This window comes from Ischnura elegans, chromosome 11, assembly GCF_921293095.1.
Source record: "Ischnura elegans chromosome 11, ioIscEleg1.1, whole genome shotgun sequence".
In the NCBI taxonomy this organism is placed as follows: domain Eukaryota; kingdom Metazoa; phylum Arthropoda; class Insecta; order Odonata; family Coenagrionidae; genus Ischnura; species Ischnura elegans.
In genome coordinates, this window is record NC_060256.1 from 47,648,487 (window position 1) to 47,662,457 (window position 13,971).

General features: G+C 38.8%; 1 protein-coding gene across 1 annotated transcript in view; it reads right to left on the reverse strand.

The window, feature by feature from the left end:
• LOC124168018 (alpha-tocopherol transfer protein) overlaps positions 1 to 13,971 on the reverse strand; it is a 90,739-nt gene that overhangs the window by 61,051 nt on the left and 15,717 nt on the right. Inside the window, exon 2 of the mRNA XM_046546099.1 lies at positions 2,007 to 2,069. The gene's annotated coding sequence lies outside the window, so the exon portion shown is untranslated. The remainder of the gene's footprint in view (positions 1 to 2,006; positions 2,070 to 13,971) is intronic.

Consider the following 13,971-nt stretch of genomic DNA (forward strand, 5'->3'; position numbering starts at 1 on the left):
GAACTAACCAGTGATTTGCGTGAGTGGTATTCTTATACCTTTTAACAATCTTATTGTTATATAGCGTATAATATTCACTTTCCTCCAATTACAATAAAGTCATAATTGGTATACTGTATGCGTAGACAGGTGAATTCATAAGGAAATTTTCTAAAAAGCTGAAATCTATGAACAGATTCAAATTCAAGCGCCAGTAAAATGCATTCCCTGACAAGATACTGGAAAGAGTGCAATAACAAAAGGTTAAATTTCAATCATCCTCTTATGCTATCTTCTATTTGCATGCCCACTGAAACTTCAGGAATAAATCAAAGAAGATATGATGGGTGTACTAATAGAATAGGCTAAAAATTATAATTAAATAATCTACCACCATGGTTTTCTCTATAATAAATTTGTATTATTGTTAGTGTTCCACTTAATATCTCCAAAATGTTTAAACTTCTTTTATTTTTTCAGTATTTGTCATGCGATGTTTTTAAGTAATGTTTTAACTCTGGAATTTTACCATGTACGATAAAATATCTCTAAATTGTGGAAACGTTAAAGTTTTCACCCAGAAATTAATACTTATTACGTTGGAGGTTGGTGCGATGGAGTTAGGAGACGATGATTGCTATTCTTTGTGGTACCTCGGCCAACCATCACTCATTCATTATCTCACATATGCCACTCTTTGTTTCTGTACTATTTGGAAATGTAACTGTGTGTTTTTTTAAAACTTGGAGTGAGCCTCTATGTCATAACTTTTAGATATGTTGAACCTATAGTCCGTAGGGCTAGGGTCTTAAAATAAATACTATTCTACTTATCTATCATTCATGGGGCAATTATTAGCAAAAGAGTCGATTGTGTCGAATCTACGACAATGTCGGCGTGGCCAAGTCCGAACCTTGACTTACCCGATTGTTGTAACTCGCTAGCCTTATTGTTAGCGTTTCGACGCCGTGCTCGACAGAATTAATATTCGACCTAGATTCGATTCGATTCGAAGCTTGAAAACAATTTTGAGTTGTTTGCCCTCAATTTACAAGGAGTACAATTGGATTCATTGCTCGATTATCCCCTTGCGAATAGTACAGAATAGAATTGCCTGGTCACCGACGTTCGTGGTCGCCTCGACGGCTTATCATTTTCCAGCCCACATTTAAACACCACTAAACATCACATTCTGAATGGGATTTTTCCAAATTTTCGACGATTTTTCCAACTGTAGCACTAAAAACCCAGTACCAGTCATATTGACCGTTTTAAAAATCATTGCTCCGGAACTTCCAATACGTGCGAATAGTGAGCCGATATTTTGTGACTTTTCAATTTTTTAATGGGATTACTGAGTACTTGTGCTCTTTGCCACGAGTTCTTTTTCCGTTTCCTTGAAATGGTCATTTCTAAAGTTTAATATTCCTGCATAATTTGTGGGTCAGTTAATTTTGGCACTTCCAGGTGTTAATATGTACCAATACATAGGTTTACTAGAAATAGTAGAAGAGTATGATAGGCGAATGAGGATTATCACGCAGTGTTAAATCTTAACCTAATCAACTCCCATGCCCTATTCTCAACGTGACGAAAGGCTTATTTTATTGTGCATTTTATTCTCTTTTTCGGAAAGAGCGGGTTTATCATATTTTATTTTTATTGTATACTTTTCAGTAGTTAATCAACTAATGTATAAAACTAGAGATTTTAAAGAAAACTCTGCTAATAATATAACTAACGCCATCTATTGGGCATATTTGAACCTATTTTTCCACATGAAAATTTAATTTATTAATTAGAGCACAATGGAGCAAAATTTCAAATGTCTGATCATTGAATATTGTATTGTCATCGCAAGCAAGCAAGTTTGAAAAAATTCCAACCGATTCGGCAATGGAAAGTCGGTGAAAAATCAATGACAATATTCCATCGATGAAACACAATCAGAAAAAGCAACTTAGGAAGAAAACTTGAAAAAATACCTCTATGTATAATACGGGCTTAAGGCATTGTGCTGTACTCACCTCAGAATCTCTCCCTTAGTTTCAACGAACTCCGCCCAGCTCTGTAGTCGATAGGGGTGCTCTCTGTGGAAGAAGGAGATACGTGTGAACTTTCTAGATCAGAACATGAAACTGTTATATTAGTATTCACACCATTTAGATCTACTTGAGTACAAATTGGATTTATCATCAGCTCTTGTTAAAGACGCAGATGTCACGGAGTATGAGATCAGAAATCATCCCTCATACTCTGAAAATGTAATAGTAATCGTCTAGTAAACGTCTAGTAATAGGTACGGTAGAGGGTTCTCCAATCTCTAAATGTGTTGTTAAACAAAAAGTCACGAATAAATAATGAAGAATGAGCTGAAAATAGCTGAGCTCATAAAACACGCCTAACCTTAGCGGCTGTCACAGACAAAGTAAAAAATGAATAAAGTTGAAAATTGTATCGTGATTCAGGGGCATATATTCCTACATCATAAATAAACTTGACTATAGTACTCTCCGAACCCGCAGATTTGACCAAATCCAGTTATTTTCCGTACACGCCTCGTATATGAAAACATTTCGAGTCATTTTTTTCAGTCACTTTCGAAATAGACTCGTGTACTCCTCTTTTCCTGAAGGAGGAGGGAGAAAATATAATATAAGAGCCTCCAGGGAGAAAATACAAGAGCAGCCATCATTAGATTGTTAGTGTAACTGACCTCTTAGATAAACTCGGATGGGAATCTCTGTCGGACCGTAGATTGAAAAATAGACTAAACCTTTTGGATAAATTCAAAAGCAGTGTCTTTTCTGACCAAGTTAACCATATCTTACGGACGCCTACATACTACGGAAGATCAGATCGTATAAATAAAATAAGAGAGATAGATTGTAGAACAGACAGGTACAGAATGTCATTTTTTCCACGATCAGTAAGAGATTATAACGGCAGCGATGGTACTCGTAGATAGATTGCATGACTTGTAGTGTAGCCAACTAACCTATGTAAAACTTATTGCATGTTTCTTAATTTTATTATTACTTCTAACAGCATATAGTAGTATAATTTGTTAGTATACGTGACGTTTTTTGGACGGTGTGGTGTGCATGTGGGAGTCCAATGCATGCTGCATGCTGGTGATTGATCACCCCCTGCCAAACACCCTAGAGGTGGCTCGCAGGGTATTCTGTAGATGTAGATTAAGTACGAGAACTGACCCTCGCGCATGGCGTCCGAAATGTCGGACGGTCAATTTTTAGTGTTCACAACATATAAAAAATAGAACAGAAAAACTTGAAAAAGTAGAAAATAAAAATATCAATATTTTGAACAAAAAAGAGATAGAAAGTATCACGATATTGGGAAAACACTTCAGTAGAAATTATTAATTTACCCCGTGTGGGTGACTGAAAATTCCACGCCGAATATTCAGAAGAGAGATGGAAAACAGCTTAGTATGTTCAAGGGCAGAATGTATAGAATATGATACAAGCGGCGTTCAGCACTCGGAGACACTCTTAAGGCCATTTTACGCAGTGAATTTTCATCCGAATGATCTTGCGAATGGCCATCATTCACGTATGAAACGGTAATTTCCTGAATTCGAATGATATTTCAAGCATGTTTTAATTTGCTCGAATGATTTCCGTGAATGATGTGAGCGCACGGCGTCCATCTTTCCACTGGCACCACCTCGGAATGTTAAAATCTAATATAAAAACTTTGGATGCATAGTAACCCATGCAATAATAAATAATATGCACTTTGAGAGAACGTAAATTCACAAACATCAATTCTCTTAAGTGGGTAATTCGGATATAACATTCAGGATATTTAATGAATAAAGACATCGTTTTTCTTCAAGATCACATCGATACTTTGTTTAATTTGCAATAATTAAATTATGTTTCATGATTTGAACGCTAAATTTTGGGGTGAAAGTCCTAATTTATTTCACAATCTCTGTTTATTCGGTGAACACAGTAGAACAAAAACGAGCCGTAATATCGTATTGGCTCACCTATGAAATCACAGTATTGCCTATCCTCCATGAATAAAAGGGAAAACCCGAAGTAGACTTAAGTTTCCATTTCACACAAACAACACAAAACACACACCACAGAACACGTGCGCTATTTTTAAATAAAGTATTGTCAACTGGCTGGTTGGGGTGAGTCAAGGCTCACCGGTACAGCACGAAATCGCGCCTTCGGCGCGATCAGGACGTGCTGCTGGATCGTTCAATGAAATTTGGAGCAGTTTTTGAGTGGAAATGATAAAAAACAATATGTATCATATATGATATGAGCCACTGGGACTGAAGAAGTTATTGTACGGCCAGAACCTTACGTTAACATTTTTGGAAGGTTTCGGAAATAATCGAATACGGTATGCTGTGGAGATAATTTCTCCGGTCGTTTCGGTAAAAACCAACGATGACCACAAATTTTGGTGCCAGCGATAGTTTCAGCGACGGAAGAAGGAACGTGCCGAGTCGTGGAAAAGAGCCATCGCGGAAAATGGTCGTGTGAAACGGTTATTTTTCCGCTATCATTGGAGCGATCGCTGTAGCTGTCTCTCGAAAGGATGGAAAAAACGATCGTGTTAATCAGGCTTCACGCTTGCGCGCACCCTGTGGGAGATGTTTTAGACTCGGTTCCTGCCTATTTGAAACGCGAGACTCGGCTTAGAGTTGCCGGCGAGCGGGAGCATTTGACCGCTCTGTGCGATGCAATTGCTCTCGGTCAGCAGCACATAATCCCATCGAGTTTACTCTTTAAGGGTGTCTCCGTATTCTGTAAGGTAGACACGTCAGGTGTCGATCCATTATTGCAGTTGGCTGACCCGTTCCCGATCGAGCTCTCTCACCTTGCTCTTTCAAGAGGAGTGCTCTCTGCTGAGCAACGACATTGCGCCGACTTCTCTTCTTTTTTTCCCAATCCTATCTCCCGGGCCGTGCCGCGAAAGGAAACGGGACCTCTTTCGCGCGTCCACATGACCGCCGCGGCACATCGCTGCGCGCAGCGCGTTACGCAATTTTTTTTCTTCCCCGACCAAGGTCGCGCTTTCACTCAGCCGCGCCGCCGGCGATTCAGCGAACGTTTACCAAGACCGTGGGGGACATTAGTAATTTCTGCGATTGGCGGAAGAACTTGGGAAAAGGCTATAGCCATGTAGGTCTGGAAAAATCCAAAAATTGAATAAAAAATCATTTCATAAATCTGAAAACTTTTTGTAATCAACTATCTTTTTTTAATAACAAAGTATTAGTTTTAAGTTTCATTTCCTCACATACACAATATCCTAACAACTGCAGCGATGAATATGTGGCTTGGGGGGGGGGGGGTTAGGGTGCAACTAAGATCGGGGTGTGTGGGGGTATGGAATACCCACCAAGATAAGATAAATAAATTGCGGAATTTTAAGATAAATGGTTCAAAATGGTGAGTTTTACGGCTTTCTGAGGGATATTTTATTAATCCTTACACTATTCTATTAGTAATATCAATCCAATTAAGTAAAATGGATTAAACTTAAAAATTTCTCTCAGCTATTGGGGGGTTTATCCCCCAAAACCTCCCCCCTCGCTGCGCCACTGGTTCGGATGAATCATGGCCTCACCGGAACGGCATAATAGAGCGCGCCTTTGCCGCGGCCATTGTCTGTGAGAGGGGACCGATTCAAATACTTCCCGTTATATTCTGAACGCACCTCATTCTCTCAATGATTGCAATATAGCATCTGATATTGCGAGGATTACCTATGAAACGTTATGAAATTGTTAGATCAGACCATTGCGAGCATAAATTTTGGTTATTTTTCTCATTTTTGACTTATTTTTGTATTTAACTTAGCTTTATGCTCGTCAGTGACGGAATTTTCGTCTCTTCTAAACCCCCGAAAATGTGCGGAGGGTGGCAACACAGTTAGTGGCCGACTGGAAGGTATTGTACTCTAATATTCACGATTGAAGATAAGTAGAATTCATAAAAGAGGTCCCAGTCCGGCCGTTGAAGTTTTGTTGCTACTTTGTTGAAGATTGATTGTTGTTGCCACTTTAGCAGCGTTGTAATAAGTTTTCAAAAATGTCAGCAGTGACGAGAGCAGAGTGAAACATTCATTTTTAATATTAATAATGTTATGTTGGCAGTCGCGAAAAATAGCGTTCAAAGTTCAGTAGCGGTAGAGCGCTTTATCTCAAATATAAATTTCGCCTTGCATTCCTACTTAAAGCTTATCTCTCCGTGAAATTTCGCTTTGTTCATAGGTGACGCGAGTGGCCACTTCAGTAAACTAATTTTAATGCGAGGTGACTACACAAATATAGGCTGACTAAGTAAAAATAAACAATGGCGATGGTGCGGCTCTTGCTCTGTCCGACCAAACTTTAAATGGAAACTTCCTGTTTCACGTATTCCTGATTGGGTTATTCCGACGACAGCGTATGTTCGCATGGCGCTTATTTCTATTGGAAACTTTATTGGCATTCAATGTGATGCTCTCGAAGAAGAAGTATGAGCATTCTTAATTTTGTCGATTTACTAGTCCCTGTTTCATTTGCTAACTTTTCCATTTATGTTAATGGTTTCAATTTTGGTCTTTGCCCTCGGCTAATGCGCAGCCACCTTATACACTGCGGATTTACTTAAAATTTGAGGGGGTGGATAAGACGGTGGTCGATTTAGGGAAAAGGCTACCTTTTAGTTGGAAATTTTGTGGAAAATAGAGCCACAACTCATTATTATTAATAAAAATAAGTATCCTATATCACATTAATAGTTAATTCTTCGCAGTGGATCCACTTAGATCAATACTTCGACTTTTAGAATAGAAGTACAATTTTTTGCGTAATACGCCCTTTTTCGCGAAAATTCATATTTCATTTCCTTGCTATGACTCCAGATTCTCTGGCCTGGCTGGACATCACAGGATGGGAATTTTCAGGAGAAGGGCGTGTTACGCAATAAACTGTACTGCTATTTTAGATGTGTATTGCAGCTGCAAATTCTGCAAATCTTGCTTGGTTGAATAGGGTTGGGTATGCGTGATTGAATTACTTTGGCATTTGACTCGCCCGCCCATGGCCTATTCAATTCCATTCTTATTTTACTTTCAACTTCGCGAAACTCATTGAAATCCGCTAAGGTTGTTGCACGACTTTTTTTTGACCCTAGGATCTATGATTAACTCTCTGTCGTGTACAAAAGCGTCATGGCTCGATGTGATCATAGTTTTCTCCTCGAGAAGGCTAGATATTTAGTGATTGTGACTTCGATTCTTGTCTTGAGTCTTTTCTCGACCTGATCGGAATTTAAGGCAACGTTGCCTTTTGTTACTGCTGTAAAGCCGTCGTTATTGAAGTAAGTATATATGTATAGAAAGCTGATATGTTGTAACTTTCGATGACGGTGGCCTATTCAGTGCCGCATTTTTCATGCTCTTAGCTCCACCTGCTCAGTATGAACTCTCCTAGTGACTGAAAAGGGTATTTATTCGTGACGATATAAAGTGTAAGCGGATTTACTTCCATCGGCCTTTTTTTCGCATTGATATTTTAGTTTTGTTCGTGATGTCAGCCATCTATGGTGTCGTCCATCATAATCCCTTTTTTACGGGCCTTTTCTTAACTTGCTACGTCTGTGTGTGTTTTATCGATGGAGAAAATAGTTTAAAATGCACAAAAAAGTAAAATAATACACTTTATATGACGTGGAAAATAAAGCGTAGGTGCTAATTGGGTTTAGATATTAATATAGCGTACCTAGCCTTAATCACAAAGGAGGCGCTTCTGCACTCGTTTCTACGAGTAATATCGGTAATAGTAATATTTCTCGTCATATCGTAATCAGCACTCATGCTTTAATCTCCAAATGATGAAAAGCTTATTTTTTATAATTTGTAGTGCATTTTATAATGTTTTTGGAAAATCTTTTATTATTAAATATTTTTCATTTTATTTTTAGGTACTAATGTGTTTGGCTAGTATTCGAAATGGCAGGTATGTATACCTTTTTTCCTATTTAATGCATCTTTTGGTTTCTCGATATGGATGGAAAGTTATACGATGCGCAAGAGCGGAATGACTCTCGTGACGTCAGGCATTTCCAGTCTCGTGAAGGTTAAGCAGAATGATAGCGTGGAAGAGTGGGATCAGTCGAGCAGGTATATACCTACCAGCGAGCGCAGGCAGGAATTCCTTTGCGTCTCTGTTAAAATGGACTGAATTTTTTCTGTTCGAGGTTGTCTATTCGACCTTCCATCCGGCACGCAGAGCCCAAACGACCAGAAGGTAGCCCAAACAGCCCATAGAAGGGCACTCAATATATCTGGTGTTTCAAAATGAATAGCGGGTTTTCAACTCTTTATAATATACGCTTAACTTTCCGCTATAAATGATACATCCGTTGAAAGAGCAACACGAAACAGTTTTGATTGTTGGCAACAATGCGCGTGTGCTCTCAATTGTTTCGCCGCAATCCGTTTGAGAGCGCTGGTAGCAGAGATGGCGAATAGTGAACAGAAAACGTTTTGCGTTATTAAATTTGCAAATACGAAATCAGTATTTACTCTACAACGCGCGTTCTGCATTACGCTCGGTAGTGATCCTTCAGGTGATAATAACATCCGCATCTCCACGACCAGGTGACCTTTCCGAATAGGATGGTTTCCTATTTTTTTTAAATTGCCTAAATCTAAAGATTATTACTCCTGGAGTACGTATTTCACGCTTTTAGATTTTTTAATGACGACATCTAATTTTCCCGATTAAATGGAAAATGAAAATTTTCAAGCGCGCGAAAACGCGACAGCAAGGTATGGGTGCTGAGAAAAGCCCGTGTGACGTCATTCTGGTTCCGCCTGCCACCGTGTGTGGCCACCTTGGTGCGAGGCCATGAGCGCCGCTGCAATGCGGGCTGCTAGCAGGTAGCAGAGTACCCTGCTAACAGGTAGCGCTTGGCTTATTAGAACCCTATCAAACGAAGGAAACTTCCGACCCTAGGCAATTTTAATAGGTGATTATTAAGAAATGTTTCCCCGAGCTCTGTGCCACATGCGCGCATTGGTAATCTCAGACGATGTAAAACTCCTGTTTACTCGTATAGCATCTGCGTCTCTATGACGTCACGTGGAGTGGCATCGCATGGGCGCCAATCTGGCCTTTTTCAAATGAGGTTAAAATTGACCATTAACATTCGTCTAAACAGGGATTTCTAAAACCAAATAATTTTTATAAATATTATGAATACACTAATGGTGGGTAACGAATCGCAATCTTTTTCGTTTCCTTTCGTTTTCTTTGATGAAGGAAACTACCCTATTAAGGAAAAGTACTGAAGTAGGTGTTGCAACAATTACTCGAGAGACACTAATCACGTTTAGGAAGAACTCGCATATCGCCACTTTACGCTTCACGTGTTTCGTGTGACGAATGGTGCCCACATTGAACATTAATAGGATTTTAAGTTAAACTCTTGGGTTGCTCTTTCATTTGATGCATGATTTGTAGCTGTAGATTTGGTGTGATAAATATTAGAAAGTATTAAAACGCCGCTATTGATTTTGAAACACCCGGTCCTTGAACAATCGCGGTGGATGTAGAGTAACTTCAACGCCCGTTGTCCGCAGTTTCATACATCATCATCATCGGGCCTTGCTGGGCCGCCGGGACACCGAGTCGTATCCCGGCACGTTCTCCAGTCTGGAAATCTTTGGCGCCCTCCTGTATCGAAACCGACGAATTTTTGCAGTCAGAATACAAACATTGAGCAGTTAACTTGATTTCAAAGGTGCCTCCCCTAGTAGCACCATAAGGATTATATGTGTATATTTTTGAGATTTCGAAAGACATCGGTATACAGATTTGCAAATGAGTATATTATACGTATTTTGTACATGTCTGATGATCCATGGTCCTTGATGTATACCAGAATCTTTAAAATATACAAATAATATCCTTGCGGCGTAACCAGGGATCACCAGACATGTATAAGATATGTATAATACCTATACAGATTTACGACGAGTTATACGTATTTAATCTATATAAAATCCATATTATGGAATCAGATATAATACGCATAATATCTAGATATTATCTGTGTGGTAGAGGATATTTGCATGTATTTTATACAGATATAATATGTATTCAGTGTATACTATGATATGTATTAAATCTAGATATAATCCTTTTGGTGCTGCTAGGGTCACTGAACAGAATTATTAACGCCATCTTGAGTAAAGAAAATAATAATTAAAATTAACATAATTTAGTCTGGTAAGATTCAATCAAATGGGTAGAGGATTAGGATCAAAATTGCAAAATTGGAAAATGTGTGCAAAAGTGGAAAATTACAAGTGTTTGTTTCAGTATGGCATTTTTTCACTCCATCACGCTCGGTTCTTCTACTTTGAATTCTATGGTAATCATATTATCGGCGGTAGATTCATCCCGTTCACGAACTGGAATCCTCATCTTACCTCACCGACAGTTATGCGTTATAGGTCAGTGAAAGTATGGATGCTATCATTTCTGCATCGACTCTTCAAGGTCGATGGGCGTTTTTTGGACGATTTTCGTGTCTTGGAGTAGGGGAAAACTTTCTGTTTCATTGTCTATAATTCCCAGGCACGGTACTGACTGATTTTTTTATCTTGTATTGCTATGTTAAAATTTTTATTTTTATTCTTTTTATAGTCCCTTGTTTTGATCAACTATCGAAACTTTCTTTCATTTAGTCTCTTATCTATTGCATTATATTTTTCTATTTGGTCATATACCTAAGAAGTTATTCTAGAGCTGTGTTCAATGAACTCGTTCCCCAATATATTATTTAACTGTCTCTGTTGTGAAACATTTAACGAAATTATGAGACCCGTTAGCCTATCCTTCGCTGCTTCTCGAGCTATTTTCTGCGAAAAATTGACCCTCTTAGCCCTTTCTCAATTAAGTTGTTGACGTTGACAAACTCATGCCGATCGTGTGACCTCTTCTCCGCTACTACCGTAGAGTAAGGATAAAAGTAGAGGTTGGGTGACGTCACTACCTTAATCCTTTCCGCACTGTAGCGTCTCCATGGTAACGTGGGTTCATTGTGTCACGTGACTTGCGTAAGATAAGCGAACAACGGTACACTATTAATCTGCATCTACATGCTACCCCCCAGGCCGCCTTAACAGCCGTGTGGTGCGGGGTGTTAGGAACCAGACGTTTACATTTAAATAGCTGGTGCTCAAGCGATATTACGATTAGTATTCATTGAAGTCCTTCTATTGTACAAGAGAAAAAAATTCCCATACCTATCCGTTCGCCCAAATATATCACTTAATTTAATGTTTCTGTAGGACCTGCAAATATAGTGGGGCTCTAATTTCTCCGTGTCGCTCTTAAAAATATCTCTTTTCAATATCTCAAGCAATCTAGGGCTTGCGCGCAGCCTCCGAGCCTCTGGCGGCTCCCAGCCTTACTCACTCAACATACGTGTACCGCTTTCTGTACTCCCGTAGCAGTTTTTGATAAAATCGCGTAGCTTTCCTTTGTACTTTATTTTGCTACTGCGCATTTGGGTAGTAAAATATGTAACATTAGACGAGCAAATCTTTGCCGTAAGCTACGTAGAATTGAACTAGGAAAATAATGATGCAATTAGTTTTTTGGGTTTCCTTTTCCGTTATTTAGTTATGCGCATCCGACTCTAACGATTTTCGAATTTCTGTGTCCACAGTTGCAGGACCTCTTGCTTTCATAGGTTACCAATTTTGGAGCGTGTCAACTAAAATTTACCTTATAGATTACATTGTGTTAATTTGTCGGCGGACATTTTGTTAGCGAAGAGGATGTGAAAGAGATACGAACAAAGATTAATATGGGAAAAAGGGAAGTGTGCAGGTAATTGTGATGGAGACGTGTAGTTGACACTAGAAATCAACACTAACACAAGGACTTAAACCGTGCCCACTGGCGACAAATATCCTTCTTAATTTAATTATCAAGATCGGTTAGCGATTAGCGTGAGTCTTGTGGTTGATCCTCAAGCTCCACAAAGAATATCAGTTACGTCTACCCTTCGCGTATTGAATGTCGGCTTATACTTTTATCGTTCGTATCTGTTTAGGTCTACATGAAAAGAAAACACATCGCTCTACATAATGAGTAATCTGATGCCCACAATTGACTCTGCATCGATCTTTTGTTTTGTCTCGATTTCATGGTGAATCGCTTGCTTAACGCATTCCGTGCTCATCATATCGTAAAGGCTTTTAACGCCGTTTTACACGGTACACGGAATTGCGCAGTCTGTCGTACGTGTGAAGGCGCAATAAAAAATGCGTCGTGTAAAGCGGTGAATTGCTAGAACACATGCGAGAATGCGTGGATGCGAGACGGCAAAATAGCCCCTGTTCTAATTTCGTTCATGCATTCGCGCAATTCCACGCCATTTTAGAAATTGATGCAGCTCTAACCTGCGCAATTCCGTGCCCCGTGTAAAACGGCCTTTATAGTTTGCTATAATACTTATATCTATACTTTGGTTTAAAGCGAGGATAGGGTAAATAATTGAATTTGCTTTCTTGATGTAATATGAAATAATTGGGTATCAGGTTGGTATGGAAGCTAAATTGTTAGCTTCCCACCCAGATGACCTGGGTTCAAATCCTGCAGAAATCTGTGAGATATTTTCAGAGACTCCCTGATCGCCTGGTCGCCTCCTGCATATACCGCGCCATGAATAATTCATCTCCTAATTTGACCCTAGTTTATGCCTGGGGATTGGTTTGTTTTGGTGGCTAGAGAGTTGGCTTCCCTCCCAGTGGGTCCGGGTTCAAATTTCGGCGGTTTCGGAGATTTTTCACATAATGCCCGACTCCTGCATGGATATTTTGCGGAGGGCACCTCAAGCTCCGTCCGTCGAATGGGACGTTATCCCGCTGGTCCACTTGGCGCCTTTCGTAGGCTAACGCCTACGTATCCTCAAGATAATACGCTTTGTGGAACGTAATTCATGATAAAAATACAAATGGTAATTTCCACACTTACAACCAAAACTCAACTACCGACCATGTTTTCAACATATTATATAAGTTTTAAGGTAAACATAACATGTTGATACCATGGTCGGTAGTTGAGTTTTGAATTAAACTGTGGAAATAACCATTTGTGTTTTTATCATGGATATATCGGACTTCTAAAAAATGAAGGCTGAAACGATTTTATGGAATTTAACAATTCAGATTCCCCATAGTTACGAGACAAACCTATTTTTCATCTTAAGATTTCTTAGAACAGTTTTTTTTGTCTCGTTTTATGCCAACAAGAAATTGCGACGATCCTTTTTACTCTTTTATTATTAATTAAAAGTCTCTCATTATTAATTTGGATTAATACATGAGTAAAATAACCTTTTTACTTCATTAAATCAGTTCAGTTTCCGTTTTTTGTTATATTCATACTAAGAGGATGAGGTAACTTTGTTCTTTATTGTATTATTCGTCTAGATTTAATTTTTACGACACTTTTTATAGAATTCTTTTTTTCTTTTTTATGATTAGAATTATAAAATTGTTATGTTTATATTTCATTTTCAATGCTTTACTTTTATCGCAATTGCTTAAATGTCTTGTTTGCTCAATGGAATTTTAATTACCTTAATTTCGCTACCATTGCTACATAGGTTCTCTTTGAAGCATTGTATACAAAGCTAATAAATATTACTATTATTATTACTTGGATAGAAAACTGTTGATAAGCAACATATTTGACGTGAATGAGGAAAAATCTGTCTTCGGAGAATCTTCATGGAAAGACGGAAATTTTTCTCGCAAAGTGAAAGGCAGAGTAAAATGACGCTATGGAATCAGTAAATGAACGCTAAGATTTCTTGTGATTCAAGGTGAATTAGTTCTGACGAGAAAAAGGTCGCACTAGTGACCTCGGTGCCTTATATCACTCGATGTTCAAGTTTTTTTTTCGATCGTATTCGGTCTCTTCCTTTCCCT